This window comes from Bos indicus, chromosome 5 (assembly GCF_029378745.1).
Source record: "Bos indicus isolate NIAB-ARS_2022 breed Sahiwal x Tharparkar chromosome 5, NIAB-ARS_B.indTharparkar_mat_pri_1.0, whole genome shotgun sequence".
NCBI classification, from domain to species: domain Eukaryota; kingdom Metazoa; phylum Chordata; class Mammalia; order Artiodactyla; family Bovidae; genus Bos; species Bos indicus.
Genome location: NC_091764.1, coordinates 101,862,043 through 101,875,373, shown reverse-complemented (window position 1 = coordinate 101,875,373; position 13,331 = coordinate 101,862,043). Strand labels below are relative to the sequence as shown.

Below are 13,331 nucleotides of genomic sequence, written 5' to 3'. Positions count from 1 at the left end.
TGTATCTAAAATGCTTTTCCTAATGTGTTTTATATCATGCAGAAATGATCTCAATCTGAGTCACCAGGCATGCTGTGTGTTCACTTTGTCCTCCATTCTGATGCCTCTAGAGGGCTCTGTTTCATCTGAGTCATAAACATAACCAGTCCCTAAACTTGCTATTGCAGGCTGGTTTTCACATTCCTCAAAGAAAGAAGATCTGGGAGAGGAGAAACTCCTGACCGAAGAGTGTGAGTTTGGAAATGAGGATGCTGGGCTTGGAAGCAGTGGAATTCCATTTGAAGAACAAATATGTGTCTACTGAAACTCCTGTTACATTTTGGTCCAAACTAGACGTACAGAAAATATCACTTCATATGTCAATAAAAGGGTAACACTGACTTGTGTCCCATTTTTACATACATTGTCCAATAATAAATACTTCAGTCCTTTTATATCAGTTCCATTATTGAGAAATTTTTGTGAACATCTAGAGACTTTAACACAAACAACTTTTACAATATTCACCCCCTCACCACTTTCATCCAAATATATATTTTCTTCTCTGGTGTTAAGCCCTAGGTGAGTGATCCATGGTCAGACTGAAAGAGATGCTGAATCCAGATCCAGAGTCAGGGTTCTTCTTCTCCCAAGATGACCTCATAGTAACAGCACTTGAATATTCCAGAAATGTTCTATCCTAATTACATCATTTCTTCTTACATAAGTTGGGTTCCCTCCCCACATAGACTCTGGAAAATTGATTTCATGGAGGCAGATGTAGGTTTGACAGAATCTTCTTAGTAAAACTAAATCTAAAAACTTCTCAGAAGCATAATTGAAATAGGAAAGTACAGAAGTCATTTAGAATGTTTTTATGTTAACTTTGTAATTTTGGTTGTGAAGATTCTTAGGCTTCAGCTTTATTTTTCAAACACAATTTTGTCTTTTTATGATTGAGTTACTAGTTATAAGACATAATGTGTGCTACCTGGTTAATTTAAATGAAGAGTATTTCTTTTTTGGCATTTTTAAAATTTATTTTTAATTGGTTAATTGCTATACAAGACAGCGTGTTAAAAACTAGAGACATTACTTTGTCCACAAAGGTCTGTCTAGTCAAGGCTATGGTTTTTCCAGTGGTCATGTATGGATGTGAGAATTGGACTATAAAGAAAGCTGAGCTCAGAAGAATTGATGCTTTTGAACTGTGGTGTTGGAAAAAACTCTAGAGAGTCCCTTGGACCGCAAGGAGATCCAACCAGTCCATCCTAAAGGAGATCAGTCCTGGGTGTTCATTGGAAGGACTGATGTTGAAGCTGAAACTCCAATACTTTGGCCACTTGATGTGAAGAACTGACTCATTGGAAAAGACCCTGATGCTGGGAAAGACTGAGGGCAGGAGGAGAGGGGGACAACAGAGGATGACATGGTTGGATGGCATCACTGACTCAATGGACATGGGTTTGGGTGCACCCCGGGAGTTGGTGATGGACAGAGGTGCCTGGCATGCTGTGGTTCATGGGGTCACAAACAGTGAGACACGACCGAGAGACTGAACTGTACAATGTTGTGCTGGTTTCTGTGGTACAACAGCGTGAATCAGCTATATGTATACATATATCCCCTCCCCGTCAAGTCTTCCTCCCACCCCCTCTTCCCATCTCTCCAGGTCATCACAGAGCTGAGCTCCCTGTGCTATACAGCAGCTTCCCACTATCTATCTATTTTATACATGGTAGTGTATTTATGTCAATTATACTCTCTCAATTTGTCCCACCCTCCCCATCCCCTGCTATGTTCACAAGTCCGTCCTGTACATCTGCATTTCTATTCCTGCCCTGAATATAGGTGCATCTGTACCATGTTTTTTAGATTCCATATGTATGTATTAATAAATGATTTAAATGAAGATTATTTCTCATGTCCTCAAGTATAGTGACCCTTTACAATGTAAATCAATTCAAGTTACCCCATAGTATGGCTAGATTTTAGTTGGGAAAACAACTTTCAGTTCCTTGTTCTCACTTCCTCTAGCTAAAGGAAAAGATCAGAAATGATGAGTCTCTTGGTGGATAAGAAAGGAGCTGGGAGCTGGATTACCATCAGGTTTAGTGATGATTCACTAGGAACTGGACCATTCTTGTTCCCTCAGAATGTTATAGTCATGGTGAACATGGATAGTCTTTTCAGCTCTTAGCTCATATCCTAGAAGATACTGGTACATGACACTTTGGGAAATGTAAGTTATAAGCAGCTTGTTATAAGCAGCTGTACTCTCTCTATGGGTTTCCCAGGTGGCGCTAGTGGTAAAGAACCCATCTGCCAGTGCAGGAGACGTGAGATATGGGTTCAGTCCCTGGGTCAGGAAGATTCCCTGGAGGAGGGCATGGCAACCCACTCCAGTATTCTTGCCTGGAGAATCCCAAGGACAGAGGAGACTGGTGGGCTACACAGTCCATGGGGTCGCAAAGAGTCGGACACAACCGAGTGACTAATATTTTAGATTCAAGCTGTTGTTCAGTCACTCAGTCATGTCTGACTCTTTGTGACCCCATGGACTACAGCATGCCAGACTTCCCTGTCCTTCACTAACTCCCGGAGTTTGCTCAAACTCATGTCCGTCAAGTCAGTGATGCCATCCAACCATCTCGTCCTCTGTCATCCCCTTCTCCTCCTGCTTTCAATCTTTCCCAGCATCAGGGTCAGCTCTTCTCATCAGGAGGCCTAAGTATTGGAGCTTCAGCCTTAGCATCAGTTCCTCAAGCTAGCAGTACAGATAAGTCAAAAGATAAAGCTCTTACAAGAAAAAAGTACCTGCTTTCATCCCCAAATTCCATTCTAATGTGTACCTATCAGTGGAAAGTGGAGAGAATAAGGTCCTTAATTTCTCACTTGCTGTAGAATATGTAATCCTATACAGAATAGGGTCAGACTTGCTCATCTTCTGAGCTTCCTGGAAAAATCATTAGAGTTCACACATCTGCTGAGGACAAATATACCATCTACATAAAACATGTTCAAGTTCTCAAGTCCTTTGACTAATAAGAAATAAAGTGGTTTGAATCATTAGCTTTGCATACTGTACCTAATACTTCTTTAAAAAAAAAAAGAAGAAGAAGAAGAAAGAAAATCTTTTTGTACTGGGATATAGCCAATTAACAAAAAATGCTGTGATAGTTTCAAGTGAACAGTGAAGGGACACAGCCATACATATATGTGCATCCATTCTCCCCCAAACTCTCCACCCACTCAGGCTGCCGCATAACATTGAGCAGAATTCCCCATGCTATACAGCAAGCAGGTCCTTGTTGATTATCGATTTTTTAAAAAGCAGTGTTGCACTAGTATTTCTAATAGCACTTGAGTGTCTTTGAGCTATCATACTTCTAACCATGACTTCCTGAAAGTGTTTCTGTTAAAATCTAAATCTTTTTTTTTCTTCTTTTTTTTTTTCTTCTATGCCTCCAATCTTCTCTCTTCCCATTTCACATAATGTGTAGACATTTTGCTTCTTCTTTCTCATCCAAAACATTGGTAAGAAGAGCTTATTTTAGAGTTCCCTGGTTGCCTAGTGGTTAGGATTCTGGACTTCCACTGCTGTGGCCCGGGTTCTATCTCTGGTGGGAAATTGAGATCCTGCAAGTGATAAGGTGTAGCCAAAAAAGAATAAATAAAAAAAAAGAAGCAGCTTACTTTATGTGGTCAACGTCTACTAAATTTTAATGTTAAAGGAGGGAGAGTAGGGGACAGAGCCTGGTGCAAAATGTAAATAAATAACAAATTTGACCTAATCTCAACATCCCAACATTGTTCTCCCCCATTCTTTCTGCTGGAGGGATTTCTCTTGGTTTTTGTTTCCGTTTTTCTGGGAGCTAGTGGTAAAGAACCTGCCTGCCTATCAGTGCATGAGACATAAAAGACTTGGGTTTGATCCCTGAGTTGGGAAGATACCCTGGAGGAGGGCATGGCAACCCACTCCAGTATTCTTGCCTGGAGAATCCCATGGACAAAGGAGCCTGGGGGACGACAGTCCAATGGGTGGCAAAGAGCTGGACACTACTGAAGCGACTTAGCACCCTTACTTAGTACACACTCTCTCTTTTTTTGACTTTTCCTAATTTCTTTTTCTTACATGTTTTGAAATGCTTCCCAGAAGTGTTTTGAAAATTGACCCTCCTGCCTCAGGTAAACAGAGGTACTAGGAAAGTAGACCCCAAAAGTCCTCCTTCCAACAAAGAGAAAGAAGAAGAATTATGTCCACTTCAGACTGTATACTTGATTCCTGGACAGGAGATCAGAGAATCAGTTTATCCTTTCAGCTGTCACTGTCTGGCCAGCTTTTGGTTCCCTGATTCTCATATTTAAGGTATCTTTGAGCACAGTTTGATTCCACTAAATAGCATTTGCATATTCTGCCTATCTGGAGGTTAGGCCAGCTTTGTGCTTTGGTCTGGCAGGACTGTCTACCTTTCTGTAAAGGCAGCTGGCAGAATTTAATTAATAGAATAGAAACATATTAGTTAGGAGGTACAGCCAGGAACCTTGTCCATGGAGCAGACTTGCTATAAGGAATGTACTTTCAATTATAGTATTTGGATATTGACACCAATGTACAAATAAATGGATAATAAAACACACACATAGAGTGTTAACTTTTACTATTACCAGGTTGCATACTGGTAAAAAAATCCACCTGCCAATGCAGGAGGTGCAAGAGACACACATTTGATCCCTGAGTTGGAAAGATCCCCTGCAAAAGGACATGGCTACCCACTCCAGTATCCTTGCCTGGGAAATCTCGTAGACAGAAGAGCCTGGCAGGCTACAGTCCCTGGGGTTGCAGAGTCGTATGCTACTGAGTTCACACACATACTGTTACCCACAACCCACCTCCTTCTCCTGAATGCAAAAGCAACTGCTGTTTTTTCTTTTGATACAGCAAACTTTCCTTCCTGTTAAATACCACTGTGGTTATAATCACAAATTGGCCTAATGATGAACAGAAAAACATCCTGCACCTTTAGTAATATCTGATTAACAGCAGTGAGAGAAGCCCTGGTGGTCTCTACTTGGCAGACATGTGTGGTGCACTCTCTGTATATCTGTTATTGCTCTGAAAGAGCTACAGAATCTCCTAAACTGGCTGCCTTACCATGGATCATTCATAGAGATAAATGGGTAATTATGATTTTATAAATTTGAACTCTAAACCTTACTGATCATATTCCATTTAGTTTGGCTCAAAAAAAAGACTCATATGTGCATTGTGTTCTCAAATATTTCTTCTTCAGTAGCATCATTTCTTTTATAGGCCACAATACCCTATTCCTGCCAAAATGCTCAACTAACAGAGGCTGCTAACTTCCAAAATCAACTCTGATTTCCAAAATCAATTCTGGAGAAATGACAGAGACAAAAGGGAAATAAGTATCCAAAGAACTGACCACATCAGGGACTTCCCTGGTGGTCCAGTGGTTGAGAATCTGCCTTCCAATCAGGGGACAGAGGTTCAATCCCCTGTCAGGGAACTAAGATCCCGTAAGCTGTGGAGGTAATTAAGCCTGGTGGCTGCAACTACTGAGCCCACACACCCACGCTGCAACAAAGACTCAGTGTAGCCAAAAAAAAAAAGAATTAAGCATCCCCTGTGTACACTGAACTCAGACTGAACTGATGAGTGGAGAGAGGAGGACTAGGCAGAGGCTGGTGAATGGCTGCAGTGTGGAAAGAAAGCTGCATGTGGAGCTCTGATCTTGCATTTCCCCCCGTTTATTTTATCACTTGTTTTATAGCCACAGAAATCTGTAGTAGCAACTGAAGCTACTCACTGTGTCCATGACGAATATCGGGCAAGCACAAAAGTGCTACTCAGCTGGGAAGTTAAAATATACAATTAGGAAATCAGTAGGATGAACCTGGATGAAGAACAAGTGGGTAAGTTGGAATATCAATTTCAGTGATTTTCCAAGAAGACAAGAGAAAAAAATAAAGAAGTAGAAAATAAAACTAAAATTGTAAGTGATCCAGAGGACTGGAGTAAAGCACCACCGTATAGTTAAGGGGGGCTTCACAGCCAGCAACAGTGGTGAAGAACCTGCCTGCCAATGCAGGAGACAAAGAGATGCAGGTTCAGTTCCTGAGTGGGGAAGGTCCCCTGGAGGAGGGCATGGCAACCTACTCCAGTATTCTTTCCTGGAGAACCCCGTGGACAGAGGGGCCCGGCAGTCTACAGTCCATGGGGCTACAAAGAGTCAGATGTGACTGAAGAGACAGCACACATACTTAAGAGGATTCCAGGGGAAAAAAATCAAAAAAACATAAAACTAGAGAGAAGAAAGGAATTTGAAAAACTAATAGATATAAATTGTACAGAATTTTGAAAAATAGGTAAGGTCTCATTTTGAAAGGATTTGTAGATTACCAGTGAAATAATGAAAATATCCACCACACTACATAGAAATTTTTTTAAGTGGCAAAGTAAAATTTTCAGAAAAAAACAGTGCATCATCTGCCCAGAAGTAAGAATCAGATTGACTCTGAAGTTATCAGTAGCAGCATCACATACAAGACAATAAAGCAAAATTTTTAAAAGGATAAGAACATTGAATCTGAAATTGTATGTACAGCTAAAAGTATCAGTCCTAAGTGAGAGAGAAATATGTAAGTCCACAATTATATCAAATACATACATGTATATAATTCTGCCATTAACACAAGAAGAAACAGTGAAACTGTCAGCCACTATTACTCAAAATTGATGAAAGCTTTGTTTAGGAATATACTCAGAAACTTCTGGGTTATAGGGTACAGTAGGTATATAGTTTGCAAATCTCAGCAAGTGATTTTTTTAAGTGGCTTACAAATTTCTACACCTACTGGCATGCTATTGTTGGGCCATTTATGTTCATTCTATTAGAAATATGTTTTCTTATAAGTGTTCAGCTAATCTTCGACAAGGGTACTATGAACACTCAATTAGGAAGCAATTGTCTGTTCAATAAATGGTGTGGGTGGGACTTCTCCGGTGGTCCAGTGGTTAACGCAGGGGTGCAGGTTCAATCCCTGGTCATGGAGCTAAGATCTCACATGCCTCAAGGCCAAAAAACAAAACAAAACAAAAAGCAGAAGCAGCATTGCAATAAATTCAATAAATATTTTTTAAATGGTCCACATCAAAAAAATCTTTTAAAAAATGGTGTTGGTAAAACTTGATATTCATAAGCAAATGAATAGAACAAGATTCCTTTACTATACACCTATACTAAAATTAACTAAAAATGGTTTAAAGGCTCAAATGTATGACCTGAAATTGTAAAAATCCTTGAGGAGAACATATATAAAATGATCATTGACTTTGGCCTTGACCTGATGCAATAAATAAATGTATTTTTTTTAAAAACTATATATATATATGTACCAAAGTATCATGTTGTATATCTTAAATTCACACAATGCCATATGTTAATTGTATCTCAACAAATCTGGGGGGGAAATTTCTAAAGAAAATAAAACATGAAGATATTTTAGTGAGCCAATTTTTGGTACTATACTATTTTCCTATACAATTTCAACATCTTTGTTCCTATATTGTTCTCCTTTAATTACTTATATTTATATTTTGAATCATTAGATAAAACATCAGGTTTAAAAACCCCTCTTTGTAAAAAGGATAAGGCAAATGCTATACTGTTTTTTAAAAAGCCTCCTCATTTATGACAATTTAACTTGTCTTTTTCCTGATTTTTTCCTACACAAGGGGCTTTAAACAGACTTTATATGAAAAATGATGAAAAACTGCAGAGTTGTGCATAAGGAGGAAAGAGCTTTATTAGGAAGAGAAATCTGTGCTTGAGTCGATAAATGTTATTTTAGCCTAAATCATCAATCTTTCTGTGTGAAGATGTCAACACAACACAACCATGTAGACTTTATCCTAGTCCAGGTCTTAGGAATTATGAGAGTGAAAAAACATGAACAAACATTGTTTCAGATTTTAAACATAAATTCTTATCTTGATAAGTTTTTTAAAAAACTTAGGCTGGAGAATTTTAATATCTGATACTCAGCCAAAAATTAAGCCAATAAAGGCACAAAGGCATTTTGGTTTCCTGTTTACATGCCTCAGAATCAGGAAGTCAATATGACTTTCAATAGATAATTTCCTTTCAACTGTATTTGCTTGTTATTTTTTCTCTCTAATGGTTCATAAAGTACTCCCTGACTATCATAGTCCATAATGACCCTTGCCTTTTCTGTCTGGGTTTCATTTCCTCAGTTGGATGAGCAGCTGATTTTAGAACTCATTTTTCTTGTCAAATCCAACACTGGCCACATATTTTGTTTTTGTATTCTTAGGTGGTTGATGTCTTTTCTGTTCTGGTTGAGAAATAAAGGGTTTGTGGCCCTTGAGAGAAAGCATACATTCATGGCAGATGGAGGTGAGGCGTGAAGACTCCTGGAGGTGGTATGTTACAGTCTTGGGAGCTGGCAAAGACTGAACCACATTAACATCTTGCCAGGGGGTCTGCACTGATTGGTCGCCCTAGAGAAGTCTGAGTTCAGACCAGGAATTGAGATCATTGTGTGTATGGGGGAGCAGCGGGAGGGAGCAGTGGTGGGACAATGTTCCCTGTGGCAGGGAAAACCTGTCTTTTATTTGGTCTTTTAAGTTAGACATTATTCTGCTGAATAAGACTGGCTCTAGAGCTGCAAAGTCTAAAGAAATTAGTTTCTTCATTTTGTGATTGGATATGTCGCCAATGCTGTGAGAGGCACATTCTGAATATGAGTGATGAAAATCTACCTCCTCACTGGTCTAACCTGATCATCTAGTATTTTTGATTCACTGGAGTTGTGATGGAAGTGAAGCTCCCTAAGGTTGCCTGCTTCTTTCTAGCAGCTATGGGATGAGGCTTGGCCAATCCCCATCCATGTCTTCATCTCCCATTGTGCCTGAAGCTGTGACGTCATCACCTTCATCACCTAGGAGGCGAGAGAACTGAGGCACAGGATTCCGTGTCCTCAGACCTCGATGGAGGAAGTTGTACCAGAGGCCAGTTTATCCCCAAATGGTGTTCCTTGGCTCTATGCCCTGTTTTCTATGCTTTTTGTCTTTTTTCTCTTTGTCATGTTTTCTCCTTTTTTACTTGAGATAGACCAACATGTAAAGAAATGTAAGTGTCACAGTGGGCTTTAGGGCACAGGAAAATCATAGTGAGAGAATGTGTGTATGAAGAGAGGAGAAGTTATATATTATAATGTGGGGAACATGAGGGGAAATATTTACTCTTCTGTAATCTCCAAGGCCTCAATGACCCTGGGCTAAAGATCTTAGGATTACAATCTTCTATGTGATAGAAGTACTTGCAGAACATGGGTCAGGACCGGGCTAAGCAGTCCATTCCTGATATACCTGTGAAAGATTAGGAAGTATCTGGGGCCGTGCCTGAGCTTACATAATGCCCAGGTTTAAGGATACAAGGAACCCTGGGGAACTGGGAATATATGATGGAATTTCCAGATGATGTTGTCTGACCCAGCATGCTTTGTCTTAGTCTTGCTCAAATGCAGGTTTACTCTGCACAATATTGTCCATAAGGATAAAGAAAATGATGACATGAAGATAGACCATCTAGGAAGTCCAGGTGAGAACCTTTGCCCTTCACCTTTGGGTTCATATGGCCATAGGCTGGCAGTCTAGTTACTCCCATGGTCCATGTGCTAGACAGCTGAGAACACCAAACTCAAATCTGGCCTCAGTGAGACAGTCGCCTCATGTTCAAAATAGGCTTGTTATTTAGGAGCTCCTGTAGGTGACAAGATTTCTTTTCTCATCTACATTTGGGATGTTCCTCATCTTATCAAGGTTCCCTCTCAAGTGACTCAGTGACTAAGCTGCATTTGTTTGTTTGTTTGTTTTTTATGCTATACAATGAAAAACAAAGTGCCTCATCTCCAGGCACTTCTTATAAAGTTGTCTTTGTGGTAAGGATAAGTGATAAGACAGATCATAATACAAACACACTGGGGAGACTGAAAGTCCATTTTTCTAGGAGACATTCTGACCACCTATAGACCATAAATCCTGCAGCTTGTGTATGTCAAATGACCTGCCTCTCCAGGAAAGGGTGGTTTCTGTTTTATGGCTCCCTTGTGACATCATTGAGAGATGACATCCTGGATTCTTGGGTTCCCTGAATCCACCATGTCACTCCCTCAATATTAATGTCCCATGTCCTACAGATACTCTGACCAGGTTTCCCTCACACAATATTTAAATGCCTAGTCTGTAAAAAGCTATTGAGTTGCTTTGAGGTAAAATAAAGTAGATCATGGTTTTTAATTGTCAGCAACCAGAATGTCTAGCCCAACACTGCCATTATGTAACGAGAATATATAATTAATTATTGTAGTTGGACATGTTTGGGCTTCCCAGGTGGTTCAGTGGTAAAGAATCCACCTGCCAATGCAGGAGACACAGGAGAAGTGGGTTTGATCCTTGGGTTGGGAAGCTCCCCTGAAGGAGGAAATGGCAACTCACTCTAGTACTCTTCCCTCGAAAATTCCATAGACAGATGAGCCTGGCAGGCTACAGTCCATGAGGTCCCAAAGAGTTAGACATGACTGAGCCATACTGAGCACACACACAATTGGAAAAATTAAAATGAATTGCCCCAAACTTCACATTAAGTCACTGTAACACAGTCATCTGTACAAATGTCTCCACTTCCCTCATCCATGATCCACTTCACTACTGCCACTGTCCTTGAAACCCTTGTCTGCCCTTAGAGTCCAAAGTCAGCACACAAAATTCCCTAAGTGATGTCGAATGAGCAGCTTTGTCTGACATGGTTCCTTTTCCATTGCTGAGTGAAGAAGTGTCTCTCTCATAGAGGGGTACAGGTTTATCAGCTAAGGCTCTCTAAGGGCCTGAGGAAAGTACAGCTATCTTTTCTGATGTTAGAAAATCTGAGTGGGCTTCTATCTCTCTCATACATCAAGTCTGCCCTTTTCAAGACATTTCTGTTATTTCTGTGTCCTCATAAAGGCTGGGTAGATCCTGTGTTCTGTGGTTATACCCGCCTTCCGCCTCCATACTCAGTAACTGATGCATGCACGCTGTGCTTTTATGTGCTTTTATGACCATATTTCTCAGACTTGAATATTAGTTTCGTGGACTATCTATGGATCTTTGCATTATTTCTGCATGGAAAATCAGTGAGATGCCACAATATGAACATTTTTGTGACATTTCTTACCTTATGATAACCATTGCCCCTAATATACTAGGTTGACCTCCCTTACAAATATATAGTTTCTTGGATTATATGGGGCAGAAATTAATGCAGATTTCTTTAGAAGGCTCATAGAACCTTATGAGAACTGAGGTAGCAAATATCAGCTATAATATCTTTAATTAACAGATTAGAAAGTCATTGCTTTTGCTGTGTAAGGTGAAGAGTTGCGAGCCTTCTGGTGAAGACTGTTTTATAGCTCACGTGGCAACTCCTATTATATAACAATTATTATAAAGTTTGGGATTATCTGCACAGATATTTTAGGAATTGGGACAAGTCACAAGAAAATGGTCAGTCTGTCACTTTGGAATGACAATGACAGTTTTAGAGCTATGCTTTCCTCTCTCCCATTTCTGGTATATTCACCTTGGGAAATAGTCCTTTCTTGTGACAACTTTTCCTCAGACTCTGGGTCGAGTCATAAAGTCCTGTCCTGATATCAATTTCTCAGTTAAATGCTTTCTTATCTACAGTCACCCTCTGTGTTTTTTCAGTCTTCTAACTTTACTGAGGGTTTCAGTGGCTAAATGTCTCTTGGTAAATGTCACATTGCACTTAAAAATATGTGGGCTACTTTCAAATATCTTTTGATAACTGATTTCTAACATAATTCCACAGTGATAAGAGAACAGATTCTATATGATTTCAATACCTTTAGACTATAAAATTTTTACATCTTGTTTTCTGTCCCTGGAAATGTTTCCAGTGTCTCTTAGTTTATAGTCTATGGGAACTTGGATAGAATTTATATCCTTCTGTTGTGTGAAAATTGTATAAATCTTAATTATGCTGAATTGTTCATAGTGCTTTTCAGGTCTACTATATCTTTCTATTTCTCTGCATATTCATTCTATTAGCTTTTGAGAGTTTGATATTGAAACTCCAACTAAAAAATCTTTATTTATCTACCTAAAGTTATGTCCTGACATAATGGTTCTGAGTGTTTGACGATGTACAGCAATTTTTACATTCTGCATCTCTTCCATTGTTCCTGCTGTCTAAAACGGATGTTATCATTCTTCTGGGTCACAGGCATCATCAAGTAATTTTCTTATTGTTTCAGGCTGTCCCCTGGAGTCACCAAGGACAGAAGTTCTTGGAGGGAAGGAAAATGAGATGAGAGGAGATCCCCCACTGTTCGTGAGGATAGCAAGAGAGCCCAGGGATTCCGAGACTGAGATCTGTTCCCCTGGACCATCCGTTTGATGAAAGTGGCTAAGGCTGTAAGGAGTCCTATGACATCATATCCTGGATGGGAGAAGTCTTCAGAGACCTTCATTGCCTCTGTTTATACTGGGGAAAAAAGATAATAAATATTGTGAGACTCTCAGAAAAGTTCTGTGCTACCAGGAATTTCTTGTTGAACTTATTCCTTCTTGTACTCAACCACTTTTTATTCAACTTAAATCTCAAGCAAATTTTCTGTTTCCAGGCAAAAATCCTAGGTAGATTACTTACACTATCTTATTCTCCTAAAGCAACATATACAGTAATTCTTACAGGGGCAGAAAAGCTCATGGTCCCTGTGAGACTCAGCAGTCACTTAATTCAGGAGCACAGCTGAGACTTTTCTCTCTCCGTCTAAGATGATCACACTGCAAACTTATCTGAACTTTCTGAAATGTTCTGTCCATGTTGCATTTTTTCTTTTATCACTGGTATGCTCCTCACCCATCTGAGCGTGGAACGCAGTTTCACTGAGATGCAGAGAAGGAATTTCTATAGATCTTTTTTCTACCAGAAGCTTTATGACCCCCAAACATTTCTTCATTATTATCGAGTGAAACTAATTTTTATCTCTCCTCTCCCACATCAGGTTTTCTTTTCATGTAAGTTCCTATACATAATTTTCCTCATCTTTACATATCATGTTTACCCCTCTGTTCTTAACCAAATGCAATATGTTCGTTCTAATGAGTCATTAAGGCATCTACTAGGAATCTCTAGTTGGAAAAGCATATAAGGATCTGGAGGAGGGTGGGGACAAGAAGGGTGGAGAGAGACAGAGACAGAGAGACCTGGAAGGAGGGAAAGGATGAGGGAGAGGTGGAC

General features: G+C 39.7%; 1 long non-coding RNA gene across 7 annotated transcripts; it reads left to right on the top strand.

The window, feature by feature from the left end:
• The first annotated feature begins 5,731 nt into the window (after positions 1–5,731).
• On the top strand, positions 5,732–12,626 carry LOC109559719 (uncharacterized). 7 transcript variants are annotated; one of them, XR_011566468.1, is made up of 5 exons: positions 5,732–5,916; positions 8,338–8,446; positions 8,879–9,155; positions 9,537–9,626; positions 12,343–12,626. It is a non-coding gene; the product is annotated as an uncharacterized lncRNA (long non-coding RNA). The 7 variants fall into 7 exon arrangements; XR_011566469.1 differs by having other exon boundaries at positions 5,738–5,916; positions 8,338–8,420; positions 12,343–12,625; XR_011566467.1 differs by having other exon boundaries at positions 5,743–5,916; positions 8,338–8,420; positions 8,882–9,155; positions 12,343–12,625.
• The last annotated feature ends 705 nt before the right edge of the window (positions 12,627–13,331 follow it).